Here is a 14,807-nt window from a genome sequence, read left to right as displayed (position 1 = left end):
GGCCATGGCTCACGGGCCCAGCCGCTCCGCGGCACGTGGGATCCTCCCGGACCTGGGCGCGAACCCGGTTCCCCTGCATCGGCAGGCAGACACGCAACCACTGCGCCACCAGGGAAGCCCTGCCCATGACCTCTTAATGTTGGGATACCTTAGGTTTCAGTTCTTGGACATCTCCTCACCTTACAGTCTTTCCATTGGAGATTCTATTCCATCTCATGACTATAAACACATCTCTATGTCCACAATTCTTAAAGTTACATCTTTAGCTCTAACCTCTCTGCCGAACTCTCAGTTCATATGTTCTATGATCTCTAATAGACATCTCAACCTCAGCATGTCCAAAATTGAACTCTTACTATCTCCCACCTTCAGACATGCTCAAAAGATAACTTTCATCTTACGTGATTTCCATGTGGCGTTGAATACTATGGGTCACTCCAGTTCTCTAGATATTTTCTTAGCTACTGTGACTCCACCTTCTCCTAGTTTTCCTCTGATGGCCCTGGCATCCTGAACTCAGCCTCCTACATGGACTTCTATCTATACTCTTAAAGTTTAGGACTTCAATATTAAGCTTCCTCAGACTTCCGCACACAAATCTGTTGCAGGAAACAGATCTGTTTTAGGAAACTAAATGTTTAAGTTTAGAACTTAAACATTAAGCTTCCTCAGACTTCCACACACAAATCTGTTCCAGGGCCCAAGAATGGGCTCTTGTCTAACCCCAGAAATGTATTGTCTGAGGAGATACTCATGCTGGCAAGAGAATTTATGGGAAGGGGGCGCCCGGGTGGAGAGCAGGAGTGTAAGGGAGCCCAGGAGAAATGCTCTGCCACTTGGCTCACAGTCGGGTTTTATAGTGATGGGGTTAGTTTCCAGGTTGTCTCTGGCCAATCATTCTCACTCAGGGTCCTTCCCGGTGGTGTGTACATCGCTCAGCCAAGATGGATGCCAGTGAGAAGGATTCTGGGAGGTTGGTAGGACATACAGACTGGTGTCTCCTCTCTCCTTTTGACCCTTCCCGAATTCTGGTTGGTGATAGCTTGTTAGTTCCACATTCCTTACCAGGACCTCCTGTTGTAAGATACCTCATGCAAGTGGTTACTACCATGCCTGGACAGGGTGGGCAGTTTCAGTCAGTGGTTCCCCTAAGAAATCTATTTTTCCAAATACCCATTCTCCAAGGTAGAAACCTGGTGCTCATCATAGTCTCCTTTCACTTATCCTCTACATTTTATTGATCATCAAATCAATACTATCCCACCTTCAAAATATTGTTCATATGCTTCCATGTTTTTCTACCCCCTCTATCTTAATTCAGGCCCTCATTGCTTCTGCCTCCTAGCTGGTCCCCCTGCCTCCAGTCTTGTACCCCTCTAAATCCATCTACTACACTGGTTTGTATGTATTTTTCTAAAGTATAAATCATTATATCATTTCCTTGATTAAAATCTTTTCCTGTTTAAAATATTTTCTACATTGAAAATCTTCTGTTTTCACTATCAAGTCCAAGCTCTATATCATAACACTCATAGCCCTCTAGAATATGATTTCTGCTTACCTCTCTGGCATAATCTGCTACTTAGACACACTCTTTGCACTCACCATTGAAAACTCTTTGCAGTGCCCCACAGCCAAAATTGTTTCAATTATGCTGAAAAGATAATATAGTACTTTTTGAGTTTAAGTTTATGTAAGCCTCTATACCAGAGCTAAATAAATACTGGTTTTCAAAAAGAGATATAAATTAAATTCTAGAAACTGCAGAGCTAGATGACAAGCCTCTAGAAAAATTTAGAGTGGATAAACTAAAAGATGTTTTATGAGACCAAATGCTAATCACTAGGGGCAGCTTAGGTTAATAAATAACTGATTACTACAGGTTAACTTCTTTTCTATTTATCAGATTGGTTTATCAGAGGCATACCTTTGACATAGCATAGTTGGCTCTACAATAACATATATGAAATTTAGTGTAGTTATAAAAAAACTCATGGTTGTATTTTGGAATCAAGTTAATGGTCTATAATGACAGGGAGTCATTCCCTGTCCCTACCCTTGCCTTTTAGCACCACTTTCCTACCGATAGTCAAGTGTTTCATAGGGTATGAAACAATTTTTAAATTAAGGATAAAGTTTAATATCAATCTAATAACTATAGCCACAATAGTGTAATGCATCTTGAAGCTGACAAATTATCTGACAAGCTGTGAGCTCTCAGCTTTAGGCCAAGTTGTGCCACTGCTGGATTTAAGCCTGTCCAAGCTTGTTTGGGGAATGACATAGGCAGAACCCACAGAGCTCTCTTTGTTTGAGGAGCTGAGGTATCACCTGAGAGAGAAATTTTCCCAAAGGAATCAGGCAGAACAAGTTGATTCGGTGGGAGGAGAAGGACAATTCTGAGCAGAGAGTGGTGACTGTCAATTATATTTACTGCCAAGAACAATCTCCAAGGACTTATATTGCAGTCCTGTGAAGGGGGGAGTAATGTAAGCAAAACCAAAGAACTGTGTACTCATTATCTACTGTCATATAACAAATTAGCATACATTTAGTGGCTAAAAACAACACACATGTATCATCTCACAGAATCTGGGCATAGTTTAATCAGGTCCTCTGTTTCAGGGTCTCTCATGATGCTGCAATCAAGGTTTCTGGCATCTCATCTGAAAGCTCAACTGAAGAGGGATCTGCTCCCAATTTCACATGCTTGTTAGCAGGATTCAATGATCTATGTCCTGTTGGGCTGGGGACCTCAGTTTCTTGCCTGCTGACAGCCAGTAGCTGCCCTCAGTTCCTTTTCACTGGGCCTCCCATACGTGGATGCTTGCTTCATGCATGCAAGCCCTGAAGGCAGTCAGGGGAGTCTCCTAGCAACATGGAAGTTTTAGTGCCATGTAATGTAAGTATGTAAGTGACACCCCATCACCTCTGCCATATTCTGTTGGTTAGAAGCTAGACACAGATCCCACCCACAGTAAAGGTAAAATGGTTACACAGGGCATCAAAACCAGGAAACAGATAATTGGGGACCATTTTAGAGTTTCTCTACCTCAAACTGATTTATCAAAAACTCAGTCATTGAGGTATCAGCAGCATGACTTTAGTACTGCTTTAACACAGTGCTACAAAAGAGAAGAGTATTTAATGATGGAACCTCATTGTGAGTCTGAAAGCACAGGGAACCTAGAGGGGACTTAGGAGATGATCTGAGGTGAAGAGCACTAAAACACACTTAAAATTCTTTGTATTTTGGCTTAGGACAAGCCTTTATGGGAAAATACTCATTTGAATTCAATAAATGTAAATACCCACAAGGTGGCAGTAGACGCCAGGAAATTCTAGGTAATTACAAGCCAGTGAGGTACAGAAGAGCACATTTATCTTCCTATATGGCAACCCATGTTTTCCTTTTTGTCTAATGCTTCTTTCTGAGAAGACTCAATAATTTCCGGGTCCTCTTCAAATGGATGTGATAAGGGATTGTCTCCTACTTTCTTTACGTATATTCTGCCACAGTCTCCTCAAGCCCCACAAGTCTGGGCTAATCCACAGAGACTCCCTCAGAAATCTCTAGACTAAAAATAGGCACCAGTCTCTATATTCATGTTTGCCCCAAATTCCAGAGGGTACAAGCCAAGTTCTCCTAATAATTTCATCACCATACTTCCATGACAGCTCCAGGGGAGACCTACATGTTCTGTGACTCAGCAGGCATCCAACTGAGAAATAAATGCCCCTCTCCTGCTTCTTGCTGGCTTAACGATATTTTCAATTAACTGTCTTAATGCTCTCCTGGATAGATCTGATTGATTCAACACTTGGGAAAATGGTTGGGGGAAGAAATGAAAAGAACCATGATTCTGGAGTCATGGTCAGTTTGAACAGACTCCTTTTCTATAAGAATAGCATAAGGGCAGTGACATTGCCTATCCTCATAAATCAGCTAATGCTGGTATTCCAGCTCCTAGGCAGCCCTAAAGCAAGGCATTTAGCCCCAGTTATGCAGGGAAAACTTCTGAATTGAAGACAGGTACCTCCAGGGCAGATGTCAACAAGACAGCATCAAGGTGGTCTGGATCAATCTCAACCTCACTCTCACTTGCTCCTAAGTACTGATAATAGGTACACAAGGATTTCTGGACAAATAAAAGGAGGGCCTTGAGGGAAATGGACCAGAACTGCTGCCAGTATAGGCCTGTAGAGCCTCGTATTCTGTTCTGTATCACTAATGGGAGCTATTTTCACCCCAAATTATAAAAATGTTAGCCTCAACTACTTTTTTTAAATATTAGGGTTTGTAAAGAAGATTTCACAACTGAAAATAAGTGAGCCAATGCAATGTTCTTCATACCCTCAGGCAGCCTCCATCCATTTGATGCAGCTGTCTGCTGAAATATGCCAACAGGGCAGTTAAAAATAGATGGCAGCTCCCTTAAAGGAGTTGCATGATTGATTTCTATAGCCTTCCATATTTATTTGTCTAGATCAGTTGTCTCCAAATGTTTTTGCCTGTATACACGTAAAATAAATTTGAAAAACAATGTATCCTTCACAAATTTTTTAAGTTGATCATCTAATGTTTTTTAATATGTTTAGAAGTTTATTTATCCTTGGGTTAATATTACCTTATTACTAGAATGAGTCAGGATTTAGCTATTCCTGTTTTTCATTTATAGCACTAAAAAATCTTATTTTTATACATAAGTAGATGAGAATGAAAGTTTTGTTAGTAAAATTTTAAATATATTAACCATATATTTTGCATCTGATAATTAGAACAATATATTAACATCAGAGAGGGAGAACTTGATTTAATAAAGCTGGTTTTCTGAAGTTTAGGGTACTATATCATAGGTGATTTTTTTTAAAATTTTGTTCTACATTCCTTATATATTAGTATAGGTCCTACTTTTTTAAGGAATGGAAAGGAATCATGAGAAAAACAGAAAGACAAAGAGGAAGAGAAATAGAATAAGTAACAGGTCCAGGGATGGATTCAGGTTTTGTTAGCCTGAAGCCTATATAACATGAGGTGCAGACCTCTTTTAAAAAAGAAGACAACATTATAAATTTTAAAAATTAGGTGAAAAAGTAAATATTTATGTAACATGAGAATAAAATCATGACAAATTATGCACTTTAAAAGGATGATAAATTCCACAAACATCATATAACCTAGAAAAGTATAACAATATTAATTAATATCTCTATAACAATTTTTCTACACTTTCTGGCTCAATACTTTTAATCATCTCTTCAAATGACAATGCCTTTTTATACCATTTTCTATGGGAAAAAGATAATCGAGATTTTTCTTCAACATAGTTGGTACATTTTATTATTGATAGTTTAGAAAAGCTACTTTCTGCTTCATTGTTAGTGGAAGTTACTGGTTAAGCCACATCCACCATTTCCTCCCAGTTTCTTTCTCAGGAGGTGCTTCTTGCCAGGGCAAGCCCTTAGAGACTCTAGCCCTTTGACTGGCCAGGCTAAAGCTCTGGCATGGGGGCCACAGCCCTGGGAACAGCTCTGCCAGGTCTCCTTGACCCCCTTTCTCACCTACCGCGTGAGGGTGCTGCTCTGATATGACTCTCAAGAGTAACTCATTATTTGATAATAGTGAGAATATGAAAGAGGTAAGTTAGGCAAACAACAAAACAACAATTGTCATTGCACCAACTGTCCCACGCTATTGAATCTGGAACATCCCCAAAAGGGTCAAACTACCCCTTTACTAATGCTGTGGCTCACACTTACTAGACATTCATATTAGGCAGAAAAAGACAATGGTCTATGAAAGGTTTATGATTATAAGAGGCTTCTCCAATACCAATATGTTGATTGTTCCTCTGAAGATTTTGCACCCCAGGGTGATGCATCATAGAAGATTTGGGTGGATAAAAGGTATTTCTTTTGAAAAGTTGGGAAATGGTAACTGTAAAAGAGAATTTGGGCAAGGGAAAAGGAGAAACAGCATTAATATATATTCTCTGGTTGCTGGATATATTACTCTCCAAGGCTATACTGTGCTCTGATTCGAGCCAACATCGATACTGTTACTCCCATTATTCAAACCTTCTGTATCTTTTCTAATATTTTATCTGCTTAATCTATCATTAATTTTGTGATATATGTTGAAATAGTCTATTGTAATTGTAGATTTATCAGTTTCTCCCTATAGTTCTATCCACTTTTGCTTTGTAAATATTGAGTATGTTTTATTAGGTATACACAAGTTTAATATTGTTATATGTTTCTGGTGAATTGAATCTTATTCTAGCATTTATCCCATTATATTAATTACTAGTTTATTTGTATGTTTTTCTATTAGAATGCTGGCCTATTGAGAAAGGTCAATGTTTAACCCATAGGTGAATATCTGCTATCACTATTATAGCTCAGGCTCTGATTACCTCTTTCCTGACTATTAATATAGCCTCCTAACCAGACCAGTACTAAACTGCCAATTTCAGCCCCTTGAAGTTTCTGTCAGATTAATATTCCTCGAGAACAGCTCTGATCACATTACTCCTTTTTAAAACAGTGGGCTCCTATTACTCATGGAATAAAGTACAAACTTCATAACTCATCATTCAAATTTCTCAATGACCTGAAATTCACTCATTTTCTCCTCACATACTAGGAAACCAATCAAACTGAAATCCTCACCAGCCTTACACAGATCCTACATCCCTTCTGCTTTCCACATACAATATTGAGATAATGGTATAATTTCCCTTCACACTCTGCAGTTTCAAACCCTTTAAAGTCAATCTTAAAAGCCTCTTCTGAAAGTTTTTGGCATATTCACCCCAATAAAAATATTCTCTCCTTCTTTTGAATGATGTAATGGACTGAATGTTTGTGTTTTCTCAAAAATTCAAATGTTGAAGCCCCAAACGCCAATGTGACTATTTAGAGACAGAGCCTGTGAGGAAGTGATAAAGGTTAAATGAGATCATAAGGGTAGGGCCCTAATCTGACAGGGCTGGTACCCTTATGAGGAAGAAACCCCAGAGCTCTCTCTCTCCACCATGTGAAGACACAGTGAGAAGATAGCTGGCTGCAAACAAAGGAAAGAGCTCTCACCAGGAATAAAATCAGTCAGCACCTTGATCTCAGACTTCCCAGCCTCCAGAACTGTGAGAAATACACTTCTGTTGTTTAAGCCACCCAGTCTGTGGTATTTTTGTCATGACAGCCTGAGCTGACTAACACAAATGACAACATACTACTTTATCAATATCTCTTCTTGGGTTTAGATTTTTTTCCATTGAATTATCATTGCTCATGTGGCATGGTTTTTCTCATAATGGTTTTTCTAATAATTATAATAATAATAATTATAATAATTATTATAATAATTATTATAATAATTAATAATGATTCAAAGAACCCAGCAACCTCCATACCAAATAAATAATCTCATATGCATGCTTGCAGAGCCAGGTTTACTTGTCAGATTTATATTTATTTGGTATCTTGTCATCAGAAACTTGAGTCCTTAAAAGTTTGTTTACAAGATCTTATGCGATATTTTAAAAACTAAAATGATTCTTTGTTACATAATCCTTAACCTCCGAGACTAAGATGTTTGTTTTCAAGGTTTGTTATGAAAAATTATGTCTACTTCTTATGTATTTAATATAGGAATTTGAATTTGAATATATTCTTCAAATATAAAATATTTGAGTAATATTTTTAACTCAAAGGCTCTGATTTCGCTGATTGTGTTAGAATGAATTCACCCAGCATAAAATATTGTTTGAATTCTCCTAGAATTAAAAAATCACCTATTTCCCTCTAGCATAGGTTGTGCAAGTAAAAACAGTGAATGACTATAGTAGAATTATTTTTAAAAACACAATGCAGAATCTCTACTTTTTCATCTATACAAATGTGCTTTGTATTTATATGGCATTTCTTTTTCCCAAACTCTTTAATTTATACATTACTCTGACAGTTACTGCATGCTTGCAATGTGTCATGAACTGTGTTGGCACTGAGAACAAAAAATGAGCAAAAAAGTGGAAGATTTGTGACCACCTAGAGGGGTGGGATAGGGAGGGTGGGAGGGAGACGCAAGCGGGAGGAGATATGGGGATATATGTATATGTATAGCTGATTCACTTTGTTATAAAGCAGAAACTAACACACCATTATAAAGCAATTATACTCCAATAAAGATGTTTAAAAAACAAAGGTTATGCTAATCTTTCTTAAATTCCTTAAAAATAAATAAAATTATAAGAGAAATTGATATTTCTACATAACCATTAATGGGATTAGAAACTGGAATAACTTTTTGGTAGATGTGACAACTGTGATAATATGTGTGTGTCTAATTCTATGAGTAATTTGACTTTTAGGAATTTATCCTGCAAATAAACTTTCACAAAATGGGGGAAAAAAAAAGTGGAAGAGACAGATGATAATTAAATTTTTAAAATTACAACCGATATTTACATAATGCTTACTACGTTCCAGGCCCTGTTCTAAGCACTGTATATACACTAAATCATTTAAGACTCACAACAACCCTTAAAATAGGTTCTATTAGTATCCCCATGTTAAAGATAAGGAAACTGAGGCACCAAGAATTTAAGGCCCAAGATTCCAAGCCAAGCAGTCTTGGTTTGAAAACCCTTGCTCAACTGTACTCACCTCACTAATCACACAAGTAAATGCAAAATTGCTACTGTACTATGCAGTAAGAAAGAGATATACAAAGGCCATTAAAGGCCTCCATAATGGGGAGTGGGAGCTGTTCAGGAAGAACAAGGAAGGCTCCCTGAGGAAATCTGCCTGAGTTGAGATTGGAAGAATAGGTTAAGTTGCAGAGATGGGTGAGAGGTATCTTCCTGGCAGAGAGAGCAACAAATAAAATAGCCCTGTGGTAGAGAATGAACAAAGGACTGAACCACAGCTAGTTGCCTCAAGCAGGAACACAGGAGGGATGATGATGGAGGATGAGATTGGGGAGGGTAGAGAGCTATGAGAGGTAAGGGTGGAGGCAGATCATTTAGGCCCATCTAGGCCAATTTAAAGAATTTCACTCATCTTTATCTATGTTATTCTGATTAAGAGCTAATTTTCTACTTCAAAAGGTAGAGCTAGAAGCAGATTTTTTGTTTCCTCTAAAAGAGAAGGCTGTCACGTAAAGACTCACAAGCTATGGATAAACTATTGTTTCCAGCATTTTGTTGCTGCTGGTGGTGGGAGGGTTGACCTGTTCACCATACTGAAGCTAGTTCATCAAAGCTTGACGCACAAGTATAAAGGTAAATATTAAAGCTCTGCATGGGGATGAGAGTCCCCAGAAAAAGATCAGAGTAGAAGAGAGTGCCAACATTTAATTGTCAATTGGAAGAGGATGAGGCTAAAAAGATTTAAAGAAAGAGAAAAAGAAGGGGTTTGGGGGAGAGGAGAGAGGGAGAGAGAAGGAAAGAAAGAAAGAGTGAAAGAGAGAAGGGAAGGAAAGAAGGAAGGAAAACAGGAAGGAAGGAAGAAAAAAGAACAATCTGAGAGGTAAAAGGAAAATCAAAAGAGTGTTGTCAATAGAGGCAAGAGAAAAATGTTACAAGGCAGGAGATGTTAACAATTTCGGATACTGCTGAGCTACCAAGTCAGATAAGAAACGAGATTTAGCATAGTGAAAGTCATTGGTAACCTAACAGGAACCATGGGAATAAGGCAACAATTCTCCACCAGAGGCAATTTTGCTTTGCAGGGGTCATTTGGTAATGTCTGAAAACATTTTTGGTTGTCACAGCTGCAGGGAGAGAGCTGCTACAGGTATCTAGTGAATAAAGACCAGGGATGCTGCTAAACATCCTAAAATGTGCAGGACAGTGTCACAAATATAAAACATTGGCCTAAAATGCCAATAGCGCCCAGGTTAAGAAATCCTGAGATGGAGCAATGTAGGCAGAAGTTAGATTGGAAAAGGCTTAGAAACGGCTAGGCGGGAAGAAATAGAAACAGTACATAGAAACCGTTTTTCAAAAATTTGAACAGAGGAAATAGAAGGGAATGAAGAAATCTAGAGAAAATTTCTCTCTCTCTCTTTCCTCTCTTTCTTTCTTTTAATTGGGAGATACCTGATCCTGTTTTTAAAAGCTCCAATTGAAGAGAGTTTGAATATTCAGACAAAATATAATCCATAATTTCAGGTACCTTAGAAGGTGGGAGGGAGTAAAATAAAAGTACCAGAGGAGGGTTTAGCCTTAGCAAAAATAATTACACCCATACTGTAACCGAAGGAAACTAGAATAGTATGGACAGATAATGGGACAGGTGATGCAGTTCTCATTTAAGGGCTTCTATTTTCTCTATAAAATAAAAATCAATATCATATTCTGAGAATCATGGGTGATGAGAGGAAGAAGGTTTGAAGAAACCTGAAATAATCATTATGGAAAGTGGGGGACAGCTTGACTGAGAATCATTACAGGATTGCTGTACAGTTTGAAGTTGCTTTAATTAATTTTTTGTAATATCAATAGGCCCTATTGTGTAACTCTCTCCAGCAGTGCTTGGCTGCTCAGGCACAGATGCAGAGAAAGCAGACAGTTGGTTTATCTATGGTTGCGGTCCTTGGCAGATGCCACAAAGAAGACAGAAGGGGAAGGAAGTTTAAGCTATTAGCAACAGTATTATTGAACAGTACATCATGGAATCTTGCTGGACAAAGAGAGATATGAATAAGGGAGACATATGGATGAGAAGAAAATGCATGAGTTAACAGTCATCAATAGGAGGACATTTTATCCAATGCAAAATGGGAATATGGCAGTGACTTCAATCTATGCTACAAATATACAAACTGAGATATGAACTCTCCCAAAGCAGGGTATGCAGAACAAAGCCCTGATTATCATCAATAAATGTGCTGTGCAAGATGGGTCCCCTGAGGTTCACCAGAGCTCTGGGTGAATTTTACAATATCATATTAAAGAATATGCTTTATCGAGGAAACTCAAGGAGTCAGCAACAAGAAAAGTCACAGGTCCTTTGAATTTCCCACTTTTCCCATGAGGAAGTACGCAGGGCCCCTGGCCATCTGATGGACACTTGGTCCAGTATTCTAGGGCAGATCCCCCACCTCACTGTTGCTCTCCTTTCTTACAGGGCAAGCATGATAGCAACCTTAATCAGAAGAGATAAGCACACAACATAAATGTTAGGCAGTCTGGATTGCATGCAATATATTTAAAGGGAGTAACTGTGAAAGCTAGCTGCCCAGCACCTGAGGACAGTGGAGATCATAGAAAGCTGTAGTTCCTGCAAGAGGGTAAAATAATGCTATCAGTCTAATAGGAAGCTGAGTTCAAGTGTGGCTTCTCGCACTGGTTGAAGGGTGATTCCTGGTTTCAGATAGCCCAGTGCTTCGGTAACCAAGAGTGAGCTCTCGGGGTTACTTTCAGACAATCCTGCCCCTTGTGCCATGAAATTGTATACATTATTCAACAAATGACATTTACAATAGCTTGTTGTAAATATATTTCAGCAGATTTCTCTCACTTTATTTCTTCAACATCCTGTGTGGTTTTTAAAGAAAAGGAAGAAACAGAGGATATGGTTTCAAAGTGAAGAGAGGTCTTATGAAACAAACCATAATGTTGTTGGTACTTATCAACTAAAAATGTTTAAGTGTAACTTACAGAGAATATTTCTAAATGTGATTTCTGATACATACACAAAAATAATATACATATTAATACCTAAATTTCATAATGGCAACATATTCCATGACGGGTTTTTCCTTTTATAACAAAGATGGGGAAAAAAAAAAAGCTAAGAAAACAGAGAACAGAAAATGTCCAATAAAGATTTTCTTTAATTGGTTTAGAGTTCTAGAATAAAATAACAGAACGTTTATCACTAAGACACAGAAAGTATAGCTACTGCCAAGAGACATGAAATTTCTGAGGTCCAAGATTTCTGTAATATGAAAAGTTAAACAAAACAAAAAGTTGAACACAGTAGAGAAAGCTACCAAGTAGTCCTTTTTGTGGTTTTATTTTATTTTATTTTACTCTAAAGCTACTTAAAAATATGCAATATTGATATTAGTGGCAACTCACATTTATGATTGAATTTGGCAGTAAACAGAACCTCATTACCTCAATGTTATTGAGAGAGATGCCGTGGGAAAAAGTCTTCAAGTTGATCAGAGAGAGAATATGTCCCCTGGAAGTTAGAAGTGATGGTTTGTCTCCAAAAACAAAAATCATCAAGTGAAAAGAGGTGAAAAATATGGGGAATGCGAAAGAAAAAGTCCCTTCTCTGACAAAACAAGGAAGAGACAGCATAGGGCACACAATGTCACAGGTTTGGAATTTTAAAAACATCCAAATGAATTGGCTAGCTGATAGCCTACAGATTCCAGAAGAGTAGTAAGTAGAGTGTGCCTAAAGATAGAGGTTTAGGAAGGCATGACCTTGAGCCACAAAGGTATAACTAGTGCTTCTTAAACTTGAATGTGCTTACAAATCACCTGGAGATCTTGATAAAATGCACTCTGATTTAGTAGGCCTAGCATTAGGCTTGAGATTCTGCTTTTCTAACAAGCTCCCAAGAGATACCAATGCTGCTTGTCCTTGGATCACACTTTGAATAGCAAAGCGTCACACTGATGACACCCGACTTAACGTAGCATCCTGGGAACCCAAATAGAAACTTTCCACATATTTGTTCAGCCATAGAAATGTACAGACCTTCACAAGACTAGGAAATTAGTGACATGGAGAAAGAAGAGTTTATTAACGTTACATGTGAGTCATTGAATTAATTTTTGCTTTATGCTAGCCAAACTTTTTTTTTTAATTTATTTATTTTTTGTTTGTGATGGGTCTTCGTTGCTGTGCACGGGCTTTCTCTAGTTGCGGTGAGCGGGAGCCACTCTTCGTTGCGGTGCTCGGGCTTCTCATTGCGGTGGCTTCTCTTATTGCAGAGCACGGGGTCTATGCGCACAGGCTTCAGTAGTTGTGGGCTCTCGGGCTCTAGAGTTCAGGCTCAGTAGTTGTGGCACACAGGCTTAGTTGCTCCGCAGCATGTGGGATCTTTCCGGACCAGGGATTGACCTGTGTCCCCTGCACTGGCAGGCGGGTTCTCAACCACTGTGCCACCAGGGAAGTCCTAATGCTAACCAAACTTATTAACATAAACCTGTCATGAGAATACCTGTGCTATTTTTCAGATAATCCCAGAAGCACTGATAAAGCAATATATGCTCACCTGTCAACACTCTATGAAAATACACATGGGATTTATTATAAAAGACAGTAGCACCCATTTTACATGGAAACTTCACAGGTGTAAATTTGTGGACTTATGTGAGCAGAGCATCTCACTTAACTGTCAGGTAAAGCACATGCTTTATAAGTTGAACCATGTGTTCAGGTGCCAAAGAGCACTGTTTCTTGCCCCTGCCCACTTGAGCTCTGTCCAGCAGAGAGGACTAAATACATCTGACCAGCAGATTGAGCCCTGCTAATGAGAATACCTGGACTATGTCAAAGCATCTACAATTAGCCTATTTTCCTTCTGTTTAACTTCTGGGGTGACATTCCCCAGCCTATTAAATAACAGCAGTCTCCTCCCCAAACATCATGGCCAATTCTCACTATGTTTCCCCAATCTTTTAGATCTGAGCAGCTATGCCAGTCTTGACTTGTGTTCTAATTCTGCAGCTAAGACTGGAACCTGGCAAAAAATCCTAGACAATATGGCTTCTGGGGGCCCTAATATTATGCTTAAGTCCTTGTGACCCTTCCCCACTTCTTCACTGTAGATCAGTCTGTGGTCCAACTCTACCCCCAAGAACAAAGATCCTGACATTTGACTAAAAGTATTATAATTAGGGCTATTTTTACATAGCTTACCCAGTCAGATTGAATCCTTGCCTATTTATGCCATCCTGGACAGGATCCATGGCATCTCTGAAATTGTACTGTTTTATTCTACAAAAAAAACAGCAGCGTGCTCTAATATGTTCCCTCTGTCTGTATGTAGTCCATAATACCTTGTGACTGCACCTAGAAATCAAAAAACTTAGAAATTAGTTCCCTTCTACCACTGACTAGCCAGACCATATTACACAAGTCACTTTACATTTTTCTTATCTATAACATGGAGTTAGTTACTATCTTGTCTTCTTTGCAAAATTGTTGTGAAGATTAAATGAAATCATGAATGTTGCAATACTTTGAAAATCTGTAAAGTACTGTATAAGCATCAAATATTATCACTGATATTGCAAGTTTAATTTAGCAGATGAATAAATGACTTTTAAACGCAATTTTTCCAAGCCTGGATTAATAAGTGACAGTTAACATCACATTCTGCTGGGATTTCCCTGGTGGTCCAGTGGCTAAGACGCCACACTCCCAATGCAGGGGGCCCAGGTTCATTCCCTGGTCAGGGAACAAGATCCCACATGCCGCAACTAAGACCCGGTGCAGCCAAATAAATAAGTTAATTAAATATTTTTTAAAAATCACATTCTGCCTCTTGAACCCAAAGGACTAAAGGGACAACTTGATCTGTGGTTATGCTGCCAAATAAAATGCAACCAACTTACATGGGTTTAAGTACTCCTCTAGGTACTGACTAATAAAACTACTGAACTTATAGATGTCACAGTATCCTGTGGTTCACTTATTCTTTGTAGGAAAGCAAATTCTGTACTTCCATAATTTCTATTTTTTCTATTTTTGATATTATAAACCAATTAGATAATTATAACATATCAAAAGGCAATTAGATTGTCTTGCACTGAGTAGGTTCCCAACAAATATTAT

The 14,807-nt window shown here is 38.4% G+C and overlaps 1 protein-coding gene across 13 annotated transcripts in view; it reads right to left on the bottom strand.

The window, feature by feature from the left end:
* FRRS1 (ferric chelate reductase 1) overlaps window positions 1-14,807 on the bottom strand; it is a 108,452-nt gene that overhangs the window by 79,360 nt on the left and 14,285 nt on the right. Inside the window, exon 1 of one of the 13 annotated variants that reach the window (XM_055084436.1) lies at window positions 13,890-14,125. The exons of 10 other annotated variants lie outside the window; for them this stretch is intronic. The gene's annotated coding sequence lies outside the window, so the exon portion shown is untranslated. Of the gene's footprint in view, window positions 1-1,605; window positions 1,632-5,833; window positions 5,895-13,889; window positions 14,126-14,807 lie in introns of those variants that run through there. 2 more of the 13 variants (XM_055084434.1, XM_055084435.1) reach the window with 2 other exon arrangements.

This window comes from Physeter macrocephalus, chromosome 4 (assembly GCF_002837175.3).
Source record: "Physeter macrocephalus isolate SW-GA chromosome 4, ASM283717v5, whole genome shotgun sequence".
Lineage (NCBI taxonomy): Eukaryota > Metazoa > Chordata > Mammalia > Artiodactyla > Physeteridae > Physeter > Physeter macrocephalus.
This window is presented reverse-complemented; position numbering and strand designations above follow the sequence as displayed.